Source organism: Prionailurus viverrinus, chromosome D2 (genome assembly GCF_022837055.1).
Source record: "Prionailurus viverrinus isolate Anna chromosome D2, UM_Priviv_1.0, whole genome shotgun sequence".
In the NCBI taxonomy this organism is placed as follows: Eukaryota; Metazoa; Chordata; class Mammalia; order Carnivora; family Felidae; genus Prionailurus; species Prionailurus viverrinus.
In genome coordinates, this window is record NC_062571.1 from 20,645,285 (window position 1) to 20,663,227 (window position 17,943).

The following is a 17,943-nucleotide window of genomic DNA, read 5'->3' on the forward strand; positions in this document are numbered from 1 at the left end:
CCTAACAGATTGAAGTAGGACTGAAATTGCTTCGTTTTCCCCTAGAAGTCAGTCTATGTAGCTCTTTATAGTCCGTAAATTAAGCCGGTGGTGAGACTTGTGTTCTTGAAGAGCGACGTTGGCCCAGTTGGGTGGGATTCAGTGTAACAGCTCCGCCCTCCACTAGATGGCGCTGCTATCCTACTGGGGTGGATTGTTGTGGCACTGGTAGGAGCTTATGCGCATGTGCGGGAGCGGTGAAAATGGTGCCACCCAGCTACCAAGTCTGTTCTCCCAGATCAGCAATCACGCACCTGTCCTCTGTCTTTAGCTCTTGTCCACTCCCAGCTTTTTCACTTTCTGTGGCCAGGCCCCAGGCAGTACCTTTCTCCCAAGTTTTGTCTCAGATGCAGCTATTTTCTCCGGCTCCTTACTTCTGAAGGACTGCGGCTTTGACCCCTTCTGCCCCACTGCGGGAGGGTCTCACCAAGAAATGGCTGAATGCTGGCTGCACCCAGAAACGCTTGCTGGACCTTGCTGCTGCCAGTGCCCTGAGACTGCGGCCAGGTGCCAGCCCAACCCAGAAAAATTTCACAAGATAGTGTAGCAGCAGCATTTCAGGGATTATGAAAAATCACAACACACATCTGGTACCAGGCTTCACCCTTAACGACCTTGCCCCAGCACCAGTGAATGTAGCTGTTTTCTGGGGTCTACTGGGACCACGTGGCTTCAACAGTCTCTACCAAATGACCTTCCAGTGGTGGAACCAGTTTTTCCTGTGTGGCCCGAGAACCTCCCAGACCCCACTCTGTTCCTGGGGATTCACTCTTTCCATCAGAGTACCACCAGGTATCAAACTGTGGAGTTGCAGCCTTTGCGCTCCCCTTGTTTACAGTCATAATACAATTTAAACCCTCTCCTTCCTCCTTTCTCCATTTTTAGTTTAGTCCCTGCAGCTGTTTCCAATTTTCCACTTTCTCTCCAGCTGCTTTTGGGGAGGGGTGCTTTTCCCATATTCTCTCCCCCTCCCCAGTCTCAGTCCTCTCTGCTCGCAAAAGCAGTACCCTACCTTTCATGGCTTCTCACTCCCCATGTTCAGCTCTCTGCACTGTGTACCTGCTGAACTCTGTGGTTCAGGTTGTGCAGATTGTTGTGTTAATCCTCCGATCAGTTTTCTATGTGTGTGGGATGGGCTAGTGTTGGTCTGGCTCTATTTCATGGATGTGAGACACACAAAAAGCTTCCATGCTGTTCTGCCATCTTGGCTCCTCTGGCACCTTCATTTCTATGTGGTGTTTGTTCCCTGCCACCCCTCTCTACCCTGAATCCTGGCACTGCCTATTGCATTGTTTTCTGGTTGCAAGTGTAATATAAGTGTTTCCAGCATCGTCCTCATACTACATTCAAGTATTTTATTTATGCTATTTTTCCTTTATTACACAGTGAACCCATGGCATCTTTATCTTTGTACTGTCAGATGCCTGACACCATATGTGACTAGTAAAGCTGTGGTGAAAGGAAGGGTGAAGAGCAACTTCCATCTTCCCCCGATATGTATTAAATATCTGTTATTGTTACCTTACCATTTGGCAACAGCTAAGAATGACAGCTGCCAAATGGTGTACAAGAATATGTCTAAATGTTCCATGGGGTGTAATAAATTACACTAGTGTAGAACCATTCTATTTAACCTTGTAAAGAGTATTCACAATTATCTTCTTTGACCCTCACAAGTGTGAAATAGGCAAATTAGTAGCTTTAGCCCTGCTTTACATATAAGTAAATACATGTAAATTTAGCCCAGAGAGACTAAATAATTATCTAAGACTATATGGGAGTGTTTGGCCAAATATGGGTTAGAGTCCAGGTCTCTGGACATTTAAATCCAGGCTCTTTTCAATACACCAATGGTTCTCAAAATCTTGGTCTTAGAGGCTGCCACTGAATGAAGATATGAAATAAGATGGAGGGTGAAAGACCAGGGATCCGAGCCCCGCAGTTTTGCTTTTTCCCTTTCACATATTAGTGCTGCAAATAATTTTTCATTTGGAAAGTAGCTCTGTTGCTGTTAACAACATGAATTCGCTAGTCATTAAGCATGCATTTGCTTTCTGGCGCCATGTGATATTTCAGGTTTATTTTGTACACTCCTTATCCTAGACCCGGTATCAGACATTTCTCCAGGTAGCTCTGTTCCTTTTAGCTGGGATTGAGATTTAGTATATAACGTCTGGGCTCTAAGTGTGCTCATTGCTACTGGGGCCTCATTGTTTCTAGCTACCAGGAAATTCCCTTAAAAAAATCTCGAGTTCTTGCTGATACTTCGAATTCAGATCTAATACCACAGGGTTACTTGCTATCTTCTCTCATTCCATTTTGGTATGTCTCTTTTTCCATAGTGAAACCCCTGCTTCCCAAGCAACACCACAAACATTTATACATTTGCTCTATTCTACACTGCACACAAAACAGTTTTAGAGCAGTACCGTTATTCAAAACAAAACTAAATCGAATTCCAAATTTATTTGCAGCACTTTTTTATCCTCTATCATACAAAAGGTGAACAGTCAGGTAATTCTGTTTAAAATTTACTTGAGGGGCGCCTGGGTGGCTCAGTCTATTGAATATCTGACTCTTGATTTTGGCTTAGGTCATGATCCCAGGATTGTGGGATTGAGTCCTGCATTGGACCCTGCACTGAGCACGGAGCCTGCTTAAGATTTTCTCTGTCTCTCCCTCTGCCCCCACCCCTGCTTGCACCCTCGCTCTCAAAAGTTAAAAAAAAAATTTACTTGAATTATTTTCCCTGTGTGGTTAAGTGTTCTATCAATTTGACTTATAGGTAGAGTCTTATGTTTCTGTTTGTGTTCAATTTTAGAGTTTGGGTTTTAAAAAAATCATATTTACTTAACTTTAAAAATATTTATATGTTGACAGAATATATATATTTACTATATATTATTAACAATATATAATAAGATGAATCATTAATAATTAATTGTTAGCTCAAAGAAGTCATGATCTCTATTTCTTCACTCTTCATCCAGTTCCCAACCACTCTACTCCATGTAGATAGATAATCATTTTCATCTGTTGGTTATCTTTTCTCTGCTTCTTTTACAACAATAACTGTATATACACTCTATTTTCTCTTCTTATAAAAATGGTAGTGTACTCTGTTATATCTAGCTTTAAAATTTTTTAAATACTTTCAAATTTGTCAGTTTATAATTTTGTGTTTAGTACTTTTTGTTTCTTGTTTAGAATTCTTTATCAGCCAAAAGGTCATGAATATTTTCTGGTATATTATCCTCTAAAATTTTTAAATTTTTGCCTTTTACATTTAAATCTTTAATCAGTATACGATTGACTGCACGTGTGGTATGAGAGAGTAATCCTTTTTTTTTTTTTTTAGTGTGGATATCTATTTTTTACCCACTGGTCTTCAATGTCAGTTCAGTTCTATATCAAGTATCTACACTTTCATGAATCTGCTTCTGGGCTTTTTATTTTGTTTTATTTTTCATACCATTTATTCCTGAGGAAAAAATCTCTTATTTTTAAATTTCATATGTATTTTCTATTCTAAAGTTTTTTATTAAAAAAAATAGTTACTATTTCTCTGCTGGAGGATTTTCTACTTTTTCATTCATTATGAATATGTTTTCATCTATGTTCTAGTTTCTTCTAGTTTCCTCTAGGTACAATAACATTTTTTATAATTCCAACATCTGATCTATTAGTCTCCACTAATTGCCTTTACTCTTCAGTATGCATTATTAAATTATTCTATTTTTATATGTCTAATAATTTTGGATTATATCCTAGACACTGTAAATGATATTTTGTAGTTTCTGAATTCTGTTATATTCCCCTGAAACTGTTGGTTTTGCAGGCAATTAATTTTGCTGACCTCATACTCCTAATCTGTCTACCTTGCAGGTGAAAATCTCTGTTTAACCCCTTTAGCCTTAGCAGGAATACTTAGTCTCTTCCATACATGCACAGTTTAAGGGTCAGCCAGAGGTTTGGGGAAAATTTATATGCAGAATTTGGGACTCTCCCTTTCTGGATCTTCCCTTTCCTGGGTTTCTCCCCTTACTTTTCAGCTACTGTGTTTTCCCCAAACTGTTATTTTGTTTTCAAGCCACTAAGATTATAGGCTTCTACTTGAGTTTTAGTGAACTAATGCTTGCCCTCAAATAAAAATCCATTTTCAAATGGAAAATTCAGTTCATTTATCTTCATCTAAGTGTAAATTTCTCTCTAGTTTCCACCTGATTTTAGTTGCTTTTCAGTTATTTCAGGGAGTTTTTTTTTTCTTTAATAGTTTTTACAGAATTTTAGTTGTTATATGTGGAGGGTTAGCCTGATAGGAGCTACTCAATCATTACTGGGAGCAGAGTACCCACATTATTTTATTTATTTTGGCTTGTTAATTAGTCTTCTATCTTGTAAAACAAATTCCTCACCTTAGTCTAATTCTTCAGAAGTGTGTTAGCTATTCTTGTGTGGAACCTAAAGTCTTACCAAGTACACTCTTCTATCTCCCAGGAACAAATGGAAGGATTTCAGAATGAGTCATGTCAAAAAAACATAAAGCTGCTTATGTTTTATACATGCATCTCTAATATCAGGGACAATGGCAATCCAAGGCACAGACATGATATACATGTACATGTCTGGTGGGTTGAGGGAAGGTTGTTTGATTACCAGGACTGAATATTTAAGAAAAATAAATATTAGTTGAATGGACAAACACCTGTGAAGTCTGAAAATGGAGACAAGGGTGAATTAATGGGTGCAAGAAGCAGGTGAACTGAGAAGCTAAACTAAAGCATATTAGTGAGGGTGAAGAAAGAGACCAGATTTGAAAGAGAATTTAAAACTGATAAGCCAGTATTTGGTGAAATGGTACTGAAGGAGATATTTATAAGGTTAAGAAACATTTTCTCCCGTTACTCAAATCACAGCATGTGTTAACTTCTTACTTTGTTTACACATGTAACAACACTATAGAAGGTAGAAAAAAATCACTAAAATTTTACTACTTTTATAAAACTACAAAATTTTATATTCTCTTTCAGACCTTACTCAGAAACAAATGTGTATTTTTAATAGATGTAATTATACCCCAAGTTAAATGTCTTTGACACATCATAATTTTGTATTATTTCTATCATCTCACATGAATAGGCTATTTTTATCTTGCTGATCTTTATAATTATATTCCTCTTAATGCCTGCATTCCATTTTTTTCATGTACCTTGGCTTTTTGAACCATTATTCCATTTGTTAGGCATTTATATTGCTACCATGAATAATGTTCCATGAACATGTTTATATATATAGTCTTTCCCTTTTGTGGAGGATAGATTGTCAGCAGTAAGATATTTGTGATAGAGTAGACACATTTAATATTGTTTCATGTATCTTAATATTTACTCATTATAGACCTGGCATTACAAAACATTTGGAGTTATGTGTGTGAGAATCTTTGTATTTCAGATCATTACTGAAAGCAGGGACTTTGCCTAGTTTATGGTTGTAGCATCTAGTATAGTGCATATTATTAGACTAATAATAGCTGTGTTTTAAATGAATAAATCAGTGGATGAATGAGTGATTAATTCAGTTGTCAGATAAAGAGAGTTTCAATTCATTTCTTGCCATCTGGATGAAGTTTGATTTCAAGTGTACCCTATGATATTGGCAAGATCTGGAGAGCTATTAAGATAAAGAGTTACTCCTGTGATCTGGATCTTAGAAAAGCCTGGAATGTTGCCCTGAGAACACAATCTGCAACAGTGACTGTCTGGGATGTTTGCTTTTGCTTTCTGGACGACTACACACCCAAGTATTTCCATGGGCTGCTTTCTGAAAAATGGACTGTGATCTTTTCTTTCTAAAGGAAACTTTCCCATTATTTTTTACCTCAATGCAACAGGCCCTTGCAGGGCAAATTAAACTTGAGCCACAATGTTTGGATGTCTGGATTTTATTCTCTCCTGGGCTTCAGAAAACAACTAGGTTCATGATCAACTTAAACTAGATCACCCTGTTTCATTGTTTGGTGTTTTTGTTTTGTTTTGTTTTGTAAAGGGAGAATAATTTTTATTGAGATCAAAACGTAAAAAAATTAGTTTGTTTTTGGATTTAGCTAATTAGCACCATATAATAATGCGATAGAGATCTTATATCAATGCCATTTGTCTTTTACCAGCTATAATAATTACTATTTATGGTGCTTTGTGATTTCCATATATTACTACACATAATTTAACTATTACAGCAACCCAATGAAGTAGATATCATTATGTGCATTTTCTGAATTAGGAAAGTAAGGTAAAAAGTCTTAAGTCACCTTTCTATGAGCACATGGAAGTGGGGGGGGGTCAGGGTTCAAAGCCGATTCTGTCTGATACCAATGTCTATGCTTGTATATCCATTTAAAGCACTTTTATGTAAATTCTACTCTCTAATTCATGGTTACAACACCAGAAGAAGACTGTGATTTGTCTTGTCTGCAAAGGTGGAGAGAGATTTGGGGATTATGTTCTTTCCCATCCAAGTTTTCACAGGAATGAATGATCATAGCTAGGATGTGAATGTGGACCTTCTGGTTCTTCATCCCATACTTTTCCACTACTCCCATTCTAGATCTTCTTTCTGAATCCTTCACTCTATAGTGGAAGAAACTGGGTCCCAGAATATTGTGATGATTTACTAAAGTCATATGGCTAGTTAGCAAATTAAGACTACAGGCCATATTTTCTGCCTTTGAAGCTAGTGTCATGTCTTATCTCTTATGTCTATGTGGCAAACAAAAGCTTGCTGCTAAAGAATGTTCAGTGTGAGTTATATTCCAAACTAGAATGTACATTTACATAGGCCCTCCAATGCAGAGACCTTTAATTCATCATTTTCATTTTGTTAAAATGTCCTCCATCATTTGAGCTATCTAGTCAATCTGTTAATCAAATATACACTGAATGATTAGTATAAATGTGCCTAGCACTAGAGATCAGTCCCTCAGTGGGGTCTCTGTCATCAGTATATGAAAAGTCTCAGGATTTGCAACTCTTCCTCCCCCAGTATAGACCTCAAAAGAGCCAAAGTAAATAAAATTTTCTGCCTCAACAGCTGTATTTATTTTGGGCTGTTTCTCCACCTACAATGTCCATTTTCTGTCCTCAGAGCTTCTGAACCTGTTTATTTTCAACCTCCCAGAGGCAGCCAGCTGTTGTGTTCCTGTGTCATGGCACAAAGAAGTCAATAAGTTCTTCTGGAGGGAAGCAAGCCATTTCAAGGGATTAAAGCATATAACCCAAAGGGGAGTTTACCAATTGTGGCTATTTCCTGAACAAGACACCAACCCTGCTCTCAAATATCTTACTCAAGTAGCTTAACAAAATATAATTGGAGACAGAACTTGAGCACTAAAAATTACACAATAAAATAAAAAGAGTCAAGGAGTAATATAAGCTCTGGGCTTAAATGGTATCGAGTGAATGTGGTTAAATAGAGTCTCCTAGTTGGTGGTCTGGACTAAGCTTTTTTTGTTTTAGTTCCAAGTTGTTTGTGTATGTTTTTTAAATTTATTTTTTAATTATTTTAATGTTTATTTATTTTGGAGAGAAAGAGAGAGAGAATGAGTGATGGAGGGGCAGAGAGAGAGAGAGAGAGAGAGAGAGAGACAGAATCTGAGGCAGGCTCCAGGCTCTGAGCTGTCAGCACAGGGCCTGATGTGGGGCTTGAACTCAAGAACCATGAGATCATGACCTGAGCCGAAGATGGACACTCAGCGGACTGAGCCACCCAGGTGGCCCCGAGTATGTTTAAGTGAGCCAACAGTTAAAAGTTGAGAACGTTTACCTAAAAATCCAAATATATGACTTCTTTTAGGAAAAATCAGATCTGTTAATATGGGGCAACTATGGGCTGGAGTGGTAGGTGTGTTAGATGAAACACACACTTCCTGGTTTGCCACAGTCCTCAGCATTTACTATTTTCTTCCCAATGTCGAGGCCAACTTTTAATTGCTTTGTATCCTGAAAATTGCAGTGTTCTTTTTCTTATACTCATTGACTTCAGTTATGTGCTGGGCCCACAGGCATGTAAGTGTTCCATTCCTGCCAGAGCCATTGCATGCTGTGAGTTCAGAGGATGATGAGACCTTGAATGGCTGGAGTGGATGTCACACTTGTTAGGTGGCTGCTATAATGTGATGAGCACTGTGTAAGCATGGTATCTCACTGACTGCTCACAGAAGGCTCCATAAGGTAGGTATTATCATTCTTATTTTAAAAATGGAAAAAGTGAGACTCACAAAGGTTTTGTGGTCAGTCAGAAGTCATCTAGTTAGTGAGTAGCTAGGATTCAAAACCATCTAGATGCAGGTAAGTTCATCTCCTTAGATGCTGCCTCCCAGAGAACTAGGAAGTAATAAAACTGGGTTCTGAACCCAGACTGTCTGTCTCCAAGCCTAGTGGCCATTTTAAATGTTATTCTCTTCCAGAGGCACAGGCCCTACTGTTTGCAAATGGATAGCAAGCAAATATCTCATGACGAATCAAGAGGAGCAAGAAGAAAGAAACATTTCTCCTGGGAAATGACTTACATGTCCAGGTATAAGTTCTGAAATACATTGTGACAAATAATACATTGGGATAGTCTTTAAATTATAAATAGGCCAGCCCATAACTGAGCAGCTGGATTTGTGCTTCTAGGGTAGATAGAAAGTTTTGGCCATTAGCAGAGTATTAAGCTACTTGAAAGCACCATTAGGTATTTCAATGTGAAAGATCAAATCCTGTGAAGAAGCTCAACAAAGACTACAAATTCCAAATAGCCTAGGAAGATAAAGGAGAAGTAAAACCTATATTCTAGATCTTGAAGGGCAGATCTAGGTCAACTATCCCCTGGGTAGGGGCTGGACCGCAAAGAAATTCAAGTCCTATGTCAAAACTCATCACTTTGCCTTAAGCTTATTCTGGGCACTGGAAATTCAAAAGATTTAAATGTTACTTATTCCGTTTTCTACTTTAAAAAAAAGCTTTGGTAAGTTGCAAATATTGGATTTAAGTCCAGGATTTCTTGGGTTATTTCCATTATATGCTGCCTTCCAGAAAACAGATGGTAGAGAGGGGAAGGGAAGACATTACAGGTACAGGCTTGCTGTGTAAGGAAATTTCAGATTCTGTTTGGGTAGAGAAGGAAATAAAATAGCAGAGGTTGAAGCCTCTGACAACAGTTACCAATTCATCACTTACTGTTACCACAGATTGCAGAGGACTGACAATGTGGTCCCCACTGAGGTTCCCAAGGGCCATATCTCTAATGACCACTCTGCCTTTTAACTTTTCTTTCCCCAGTCATGCCATTTAGTCCCACCTTCAGGACCCACCCAACTCCAGGCTTCTGGGTCAATTCTCTTGGTCAAGGTAAGTTGCAGGCTAATATGTAAACCACAAACAATCTTTGAGTAATGTTAAACAGCAACAAAACCCAAAATGATAATTCTATAACAGTAATAATAGCAATTACTTTTATTGAGCTATTTTTGTGTTCTAAACACCTTGTTATGTAATTTATATATTTTACTCCATTTAATTATTATATCAGCCTGTGAAATATATATCATAATGAGACAGTTCTCTGTCAGTCTCTTACATTTCTGCACATCTTGTGAGTGAGGCACTGGTTCCCATTTGTTTCAGACTAATTTTTGAAGGATGCTTGTACAGCAAATAGTTTTGGGAGATAGAGATAATGTCTTCTGTCAGGTTTCTTTTATTTATTTGCTTATTTTATGTTTTTAATGTTCTTATTTTATTTTTGAGAGAGAGAGACAGAGCGTGAGGAGGGGAGGGGCAGAGAGAGAGACACAGAATCGGAAGCCGTCAGCTTCTGAGCCGTCAGCACAGAACCCAACGCAGGGCTTGAACCCATGAACCGTGAGATTATGACCTGAGCTGAAGTTGGACACTTAACCAACTGAGCCACCCAGGTGCCCCTTCTGTCAGGTTTCTTAAACTCAGCGTTCCCCTTTTGTAAAGAACCCTCTTTTTGCAGCTCCCTTTTGGAAATGGGCCTTGGAGACTAAGCACAGATATGCTGGCTCTGTGGCTACTGCTGCTGCCATAAGTCATACACTGTTCTTTGTCTCTGAACCAGGGATTTTGTGTCTTCTAGCATCCATTAAACTGTAGCAGGCTAATCTATTAGCATGCAAGTTGGGTAGCATCTTAGACCCCCACATTGTCCTTTGAAAGAGTTTTTCCCCTTAAAACAACTTTATTTGAAGAACACCCCACATGGAAAACCTGTATCACTTGCCATCATTAGAAAGGAATCATAAAAATAAATTGATTGCAAACTAAACAGTATAACTGAAGTTTTGCTTTGTAAGGTAGCTGGAATGTTCCAAGCCTGCAGCCTGCTCCGTCTTTATTTTTTTAATTAATTAATTAATTTTTAAATTTACATCCAAGTTAGTTAGCATATAGTGCAACAATGATTTCAAGAATAGGTTCCTTAATGCCCCTTTCCCACTTAGCTCATCCCCCCACCTCCCACCACCCTTCCAGCAACGCTTTGTCTCCATATTTAAGAGTCTCTTACATTTTGTCCCCCTGCCTGTTTTTATATTATTTTTGCTTCCCTTCCCTTATGTTCATCTGTTTTGTACCTTAAATTCCTTATATGAGTGAAGTCATATGATATTTGTCTTTCTCTGACTGACTAATTTCGCTTAGCATAATACCTTCTAGTTCCATCCACATAGTTGCAAACGGCAAGATTGCATTCTTCTTCACCCTGAGTAATACTCCATTGTATATATAAACCAAATCTTCAACCATTCACCAGTTGATGGACATTTGGGCTCTCCATACTTTGGCTATTGTTGATAATACTGCTATAAACATTGGGGTGCATGTGCCCTTTCGAAACAGCACACCTGTGTCCCTTGGATAAATACCTAGTAGTGCAATTGCTGGGTCGTAGGGTAGTTCTATTTTTAATTTTTTGAGGAACCTCCATACTGTTTTCCAGAGTGGCTGCACCACCTTGCATTCCCACCAGCAGTGCAAAAGAGATCCTCTTTCTCCGCATCCTCGCCAACATCTGTTGTTGCCTGAGTTGTTAATGTTAGCCATTCTGACAGGTGTGAGGTGGTGTCTCATTGTGGTTTTGATTTGTATTTTCCTGATGATGAGTGATGTTGAGCATTTTTTCATGTGTCTGTTACTCATCTGGATGTCTTCTTTGGAGAAGTATCTCTTCATGTCTTTTGCCCATTTATTCAGTGGATTATTTGCTTTCTGGGTGTTGAGTTTGATAAGTTCTTTATAGATTTAGATACTAACCCTTTATATGGTATGTCATTTGCAAATATCTTCTCCCATTCTGTCGGTTGCCTTTTAGTTTTGCTGATTGTTTCCTTCACTATGCAGAAGCTTTTTATTTTCATGAGGTCCCAATAGTTCATTTTTGCTTTTGTTTCCCTTGCCTCTGGAGACGTGTTGAGTAAGAAGTTGCTGCGGCCAAGATCAAAGAGGTTTTTGCCTGCTTTCTCCTTGAGAATTTTGATGGCTTCCTGTCTCGCATTGAGGTCTTTCATCCATTTTGAGTTTATTTTTGTGTACGGTGTAAGAAAGTGGTCCAGGTTCATTTTTCTGCATGCTGTTGTCCAGTTTTCCCAGCATCATTTGCTGAAGAGACTGTCCTTATTCCATTGGATATTCTTTCCTACTTTGTCAAAGATTAGTTGCGATATGTTTGTGGGTCCACTTCTGGGTTCTATATTCTGTTCCATTGATCTGAGTGTCTGTTTTTGTACCAGTATTACGTCTTGTAAGTACAGGATTGTGATGCCTCCAGCTTTGGTTTTCTTTTTCAAGATTGCTTTGGCTATTTGGGGTGTTTTCTGGTGTTATTTTGATAGAGATTGCATTGAATATGTAGATTGCTTTGGATGGTATTGCCATTTTAACAATATTTGTTCTTCCAATGGGGGATGTTATTTTTTTTTTTAATATTTATTTGTTGTGGGGGGAGGGAGGCAGAGAGAGATGGGGACAGAGGATCTGAAGCGGGCCCTGCACTGACAGCAGAAAGCCCTATGTGATGCTTGAACCCATGAACAGCGAGATCATGACCTGAGCTGAAGCCAGAGGCTTAAACGACTGAACCACCCAGGTGCCTCTGAAAGATGTTATTTCCATTTTACAGGATAGAAACTGAGATTTTAGAAAGTGTTTTAAACTGTAGTGTTTATTATGTCTGATCTTATACTTCAGTATTCACCTTGATATTCTGCCTTGTTATAAAAATTAAATCCCCAATTTGGAACATACTTCTGGCCCCCAAGTCCTAGTTTTATTCTCTATTCCTGATATAGTCATCTATTCATTGATCCCAATGTTTATTCAGCTCATAATATTGATTTTGCTTTCATCAGTTATCCTAGGGAATGGCATCTTTCTTGGAACCCAAATTCCCATTACTAATAATATCATGGTGGAAATTAAGTAAAAATAATGGATGTAAAAATATCTAATACAAATGATTCTCAAACCTTAGGTTGCATCTGAAATACTGGAATATTTCTTTTATATACAGATCCCCAGGCCTCATCCCAAGGGATTCTGAATCAGCAGATTTAGCTTAAAATCAAAACTCAGATTTTGTTTGTTTGTTTGGTTTTTACAAAAGTCTCAAGTAATTCTGGTACATGTGGATCCTTGGCTTCTTTGAAAAGCATTGCTCTATGGGACAAAATGAAGGTCCTTTAAAAGGTACCTTAGAATTTCCACTACTTACTCCTCTTATGCAATTGTTCCTTACTCTGTGCTTTACATTCTAGCTACTACTACTATCTCAAAATTCTTTCTCCTTCTACTCTTCTGTACTTTGACAGTCTTTCTTCTCTACCTATAATAATAACCTCCTACTCATTCTTTAGGTCATGTGTCTCCTCCTCTAGGAAGCCTTCCCCATCTTAAGAGGGTATATAATTTCTCTCCCAAAAGTTTTCTGTGCTTCCCTCTATCATTTACTTCTACCTTTTATTAAAATCATGTGCCTGTCTCCACCACCAGAATATAAAATCCTTGAGGGTAGGTAAAATATCCTTTTGACTTTTATACTTTATATGGGAAGACTTTATAGGATACCACAGTATCTGGTTCATAATAGGTACTCAACTTTGAAATCCAATTTTGTTGAATGAATGAAAGAATGAATAAGTTGCAGAATTAATTAAGTCATTTGTTTGCAGATAACTTTTGATATAAAATCCTATTAATGGTACATTCTTGATTTTCTTAAAAATATTTATTTCATCTGAGATAACATCAGGAATGTGAGGAAAGGGATATAATACAAGAAGTAAGATTTTAGCATGGCTAGAGAGAATAAAGGCAATATACCCCAGCCTCATTTTACAGAAAAGGAAACTGAGGTTCTGAAAAAAAAAGTGAGTAACCCAACATCACACAGCTTGTTAGTGGCAAAGCAAGATTGGAAGCTTTATCTCTTTCCTCTCAGTCTTAATCTATCTATCTATGTATCTATCTATCTATCTATCTACCTACCTATTCATTCATTCATTAAAATTTTTATTATAATCACCAGGTGCTCATCACAAGTGCACTCCTTAATCCTCATCACTTATCTCACCTATCCTCCCACCCACCTCCCCTCTAGTAACCATCAGTTTGTTCACTATTGTTAAGAGTGTGTTTCTTGTTTTTCCTCTCATTCTTTTTTTCCTTTGCTTGTTTGTTTTGTTTCTTTAATTACACATGTGTGTGAAATCATATGGAATTTGTCTTTGACTAACTTATTTCACTTAGCATTATACTCTCTAGCTCCATCCATGTTGTTGCAAATGGCAAGATTTCATTCTCTTTTATGGCTGAATAATATTCCATTGTGCACACACACACACACACACACACACACACACCACATCTTCTTTATCCATTGATTTATTGATGGATACTTGGACTACTTCCATATCTTGCCTATTATAAATAAGGCTGCTATAAACATAGGGGTGAATGTATCACTTTGAATTAGTGTTTTTATATTATGTGGGTAAATACCCAGTAGTGTGATTGCTGGATCACAGAGTAGTTCTAGTTTTAACTTTCTGAGGCACTTCCATTCTGTTTTCCACAGTGGCTGCACCAGTTTGCATTCCCACCAACATATACGAGGGTTCCTTTTTCTCTGTCTCCTTCCCAACACTTGTTTCTTGTGTTGTTGATTTTAGCCATTCTGATATGAGGTGATATCTCATTGTAGTTTTGATTTGCATTTCCCTGATGGTAACTGATGATAAACATCTTTTCATGTGTGTGTTAGACATCTGTGTGTCTTTTTTTTTTTTTAATGTTTTTATTTACCTTTGAAGGAGAGAGAGAGATAGAACATGAGTGGGGGAGGAGTAGAGAGAGAGGGAGACACAGAATTCGAAGCAGGCTCCAGGCTCTGAGCTGTCAGCACAGAGCCTGATGTGGGGCTCGAACTCATGAACTGTGAAATCATGACCTGAGCTGAAGCCGGACGCTTAACCGACTGAGCTACCAAGGCGTCCCCTGTATGTCTTTTTTGAAGAAATGTCTGCTTATGCCCATTTCAATGGGATTATTTGGTTTTGGGGTGTTGAGTTGTTTAAGTTCTTTACATATTTTGGATATTAACCCTTTATTGGATATGTCATTTGCAAATATTTTCTCCCATTCAGTAGGTTGCCCTTGAGTTCTGTTGATTGTCTCCTTCTCTATGTAGAAGATTTTTATTTTTATATAGTCCTAATAATTTAGTTTTGATTTTGTTTTCTTTGCCTCAGGAGACATGTCTAGAAAGAAGTTGCTACTGCTGATGTCAGAGATTACTGACTGTGCTCTTTACTATTTTTAAAAATGATTTTAGGTCTCACATTTAGGTCTTTATCCATTTTGAATTTATTTTAGTGTATGGTGTAAGAAAGTGGTCCAGTTTCATTCTTTTTCATCTAACTTTCCAGTTTTCCCAACACTATTTGTTGAAGAGACGGCCTTTTTCCCATTGGATATTCTTTTCTACTTTGTTGAAGATTACTTGACCATGTAGTTGTGGGTTTATTTCCTGGTTTTCTATTCAGTTCTGTTGATCTATATGGCTATTTTTGTGCCAGTACCATACTGTTTTGTTCACTACATCTTTGTAATATAACCTGAAGTCTAGAATTGTGAGGTCTCCAGCTTTTCTTTTCTTTTTCAAGCTTGCTTTGGATATTCGGAGTCTTTTGTGGTTCCATACAAATTTTGGATTCTTTGTTCTAGCTCTGTGAAAAATGCTGTTGGTATTTTAAAAAAATTTTTTAATGTTTATTTTTGAGAGAGAGAGAAACAGAGCATGAGCAGGGGGAGGGGCAGAGAGAGAGGGAGACACAGAATCTGAAGCAGGCTCGAGGCTTCAAGCTGTCAGCACAGAGTGCCATGCAGGGCTCAAACTCATAAACTGTGAGATCATGACCCGAGCCAAAATCGGATGCTTAACCGACTGAGCCACCCAGGCGCCCCAAAAATGCTGTTGGTATTTTGATAGGGATTGCATTAAATGTGTATATAGCATTAGGTAGTATAGACATTTTAACCATATTTGTTCTTCCAATCCATGAGCATGTAATGTCTTTCCATGTCTTTGTGTCATCTTCAATTTCTTACATCAATGTTTTCTAGTTTTCAGAGTACTGTTCTTTCACCTCTTTGGTTAGGTTTATTCCTAGGTATCTTATTATTTTTGGTGCAATGGTAAATGGGATTTTTTTTCTTAATTTATATTTCTGCTGCTTCATTACTGGTGTACGGAAATGCAACAGATTTCTGTACGTTGATTTTGCATCCTGTGATTTTACCAAATTCACTTATACATTCCAATAGGTTTTTGGTGGAGTATTTTGGGTTTTCTATGTATAGTATCATGTCATCTGCAAATGTGAAAGTTTTACTTCTTCCTTACTGAATGCTTTTATTAATTGTTTGACTGCTTTGGGTAGGACCTCCAGTATAATGTTCGATAAAAGTGGTAGAAGATAAAGAAGACATCCTTATCTTGTTCCTGACCTTAAGGGTGAACTCTCACTCCCCCCCCACCCCCATTGAACATAATGCTTGCTGTAGGTTTTTGATAGACGGTGAGGTATGTTCCCTGTAAATCTACTTTGTTGTAGGTTTTTATCATGAATGGATGTTGTACTTTGTCAAATGCTTTTTCTGCATCTATTAAAATGATCATATGGTTTTTATCCTTTCTTTTTTTAAAAATATTTTTTAAAGTTTATTTATTTTTGACACACAGAGAGGGCAAGCATGAGCTAGGGAGGGGCACAGAGAGAGGGAGACAGAATCCGAAGCAGGCTCCAGGCTGCCTGTCCAAGCCTGGTGAGGGGCTTGAACTCACAAACCATGAGACCATGACCTGGGCTGAAGTCGGACGTTTAACTGACTGAGCCACCCAGGTGCCCCTATCCTTTCTTTTATGGATGTGATGTATCACATTGGTTAATTTGCAAATATTGAACTACTCTTGGATCCCAGGAATAAATCTCCCTTGGTCGTGGTGAATGATTTTTTTTAAAATATATTGTTGGATTTGGTTTGCTAGTATTTTGTTGAGGATTTTTGCATCTATGTTCATGAGAGATATTGGCTTGTAGTTCTCTTTGTTTTGGTGTCTATCTGGTTTTGATATTAGGGTGATACTCACCTCCTAGAGTGAATTTTGAAGTTTTCCTTCTTCTATTTTTAGAATAGTTTGAGGAGAACAGGTATTAACTATTCTTTAACTGTTTGGTAGAGTTCACCTGTGAAGCCATCTGGCCCCGGACTTTTGTTTGTTGGGAGTTTTTGATTACTGATTCAATCTCCTTGTTGGTAATCAGCCTGTTCAAATTTTCTATTTCTCCCTGCTTTAGTATTGGCAGGTTATATGTTTCTAAGTATTTATGCATTTCTTCTAGGGTGTCCAATTTCTTGGCATATAGTTTTTCATAATATTCTCTTACAGTTGTTTGTATTTCTCTGGTGTTGGTTGTCATTTCTCCTCTTTTATTTGTGATTTGTTTATTTGAGTCCTTTCTCTCTCTTTCTCTTTATCTCTCAGTCTAAGTAGAGGCTTATCAATTTTCTTGATCTTTTCAAAGAACTAGCCTCTGGTTTCATTGATGTGTTATATTTTTCTTTGGTTTCCATATCATTGATTTCTGTTCTAATCTTTATTATTTCCTCCCTTATATTGTTTTTGGATTTTGTTTGTTCTTCATTTTCTAGCTCCTTTATATGTAAGTTTAGGTTGTTGCTTTGAGATTTTTCTTGCTTCTTTATGTAGGCCTGTATTGCTATAAACTTCCTTCTTAGAACTACTTTTGCTGTATCTCAAAGATTTTGAACTGTTATATTTTCATTTTTGTTTGTTTCCATGTACTTTTTTTTTTTTTTTTTTTTTTTTTTAAATTTTTTTTTTCAACGTTTATTTATTTTTGGGACAGAGAGAGACAGAGCATGAACGGGGGAGGGGCAGAGAGAGAGGGAGACACAGAATCGGAAAGTTTCCATGTACTTTTTAATGTCTTCTTTGATTTCTTGGTTGACCCATTCATTGCTTAGTAGCATGTTATTTAGCTTCCACGTATTTATGGTTTTTCCAAATTTTTTCCTGTGGTTGACTTCTACTTTCATAGTATTGTGGTCAGAAAAGATGCCAGCTATGACTTTGATCTTTGTGAACTTGTTGAGGCTTGTTTTGTGACCTAATATGTGATCTATTCTGGATAATGTTCCATGTACACTTGAAAAGAAATGTGTACTCTGATGTTTTAGGATGGAATGTTCTGAATATATCTGTTAAATCTATATGGTCCAGCATGCCATTCAAAGCCAATTGTTTCCTTGTTGATTTTCTGTGTAG

The 17,943-nt window shown here is 37.6% G+C and overlaps 1 long non-coding RNA gene across 1 annotated transcript in view; it reads left to right on the top strand.

Annotated features, from left to right (window-relative positions):
* Nucleotides 1-8,015: 8,015 nt before the first annotated feature.
* LOC125148124 (uncharacterized) overlaps nt 8,016-17,943 on the top strand; it is a 69,062-nt gene continuing 59,134 nt past the window's right edge. The window contains exons 1-3 of the long non-coding RNA XR_007145428.1: nt 8,016-8,264; nt 8,501-8,610; nt 9,357-9,425. This is a non-coding gene — a long non-coding RNA (uncharacterized LOC125148124). The remainder of the gene's footprint in view (nt 8,265-8,500; nt 8,611-9,356; nt 9,426-17,943) is intronic.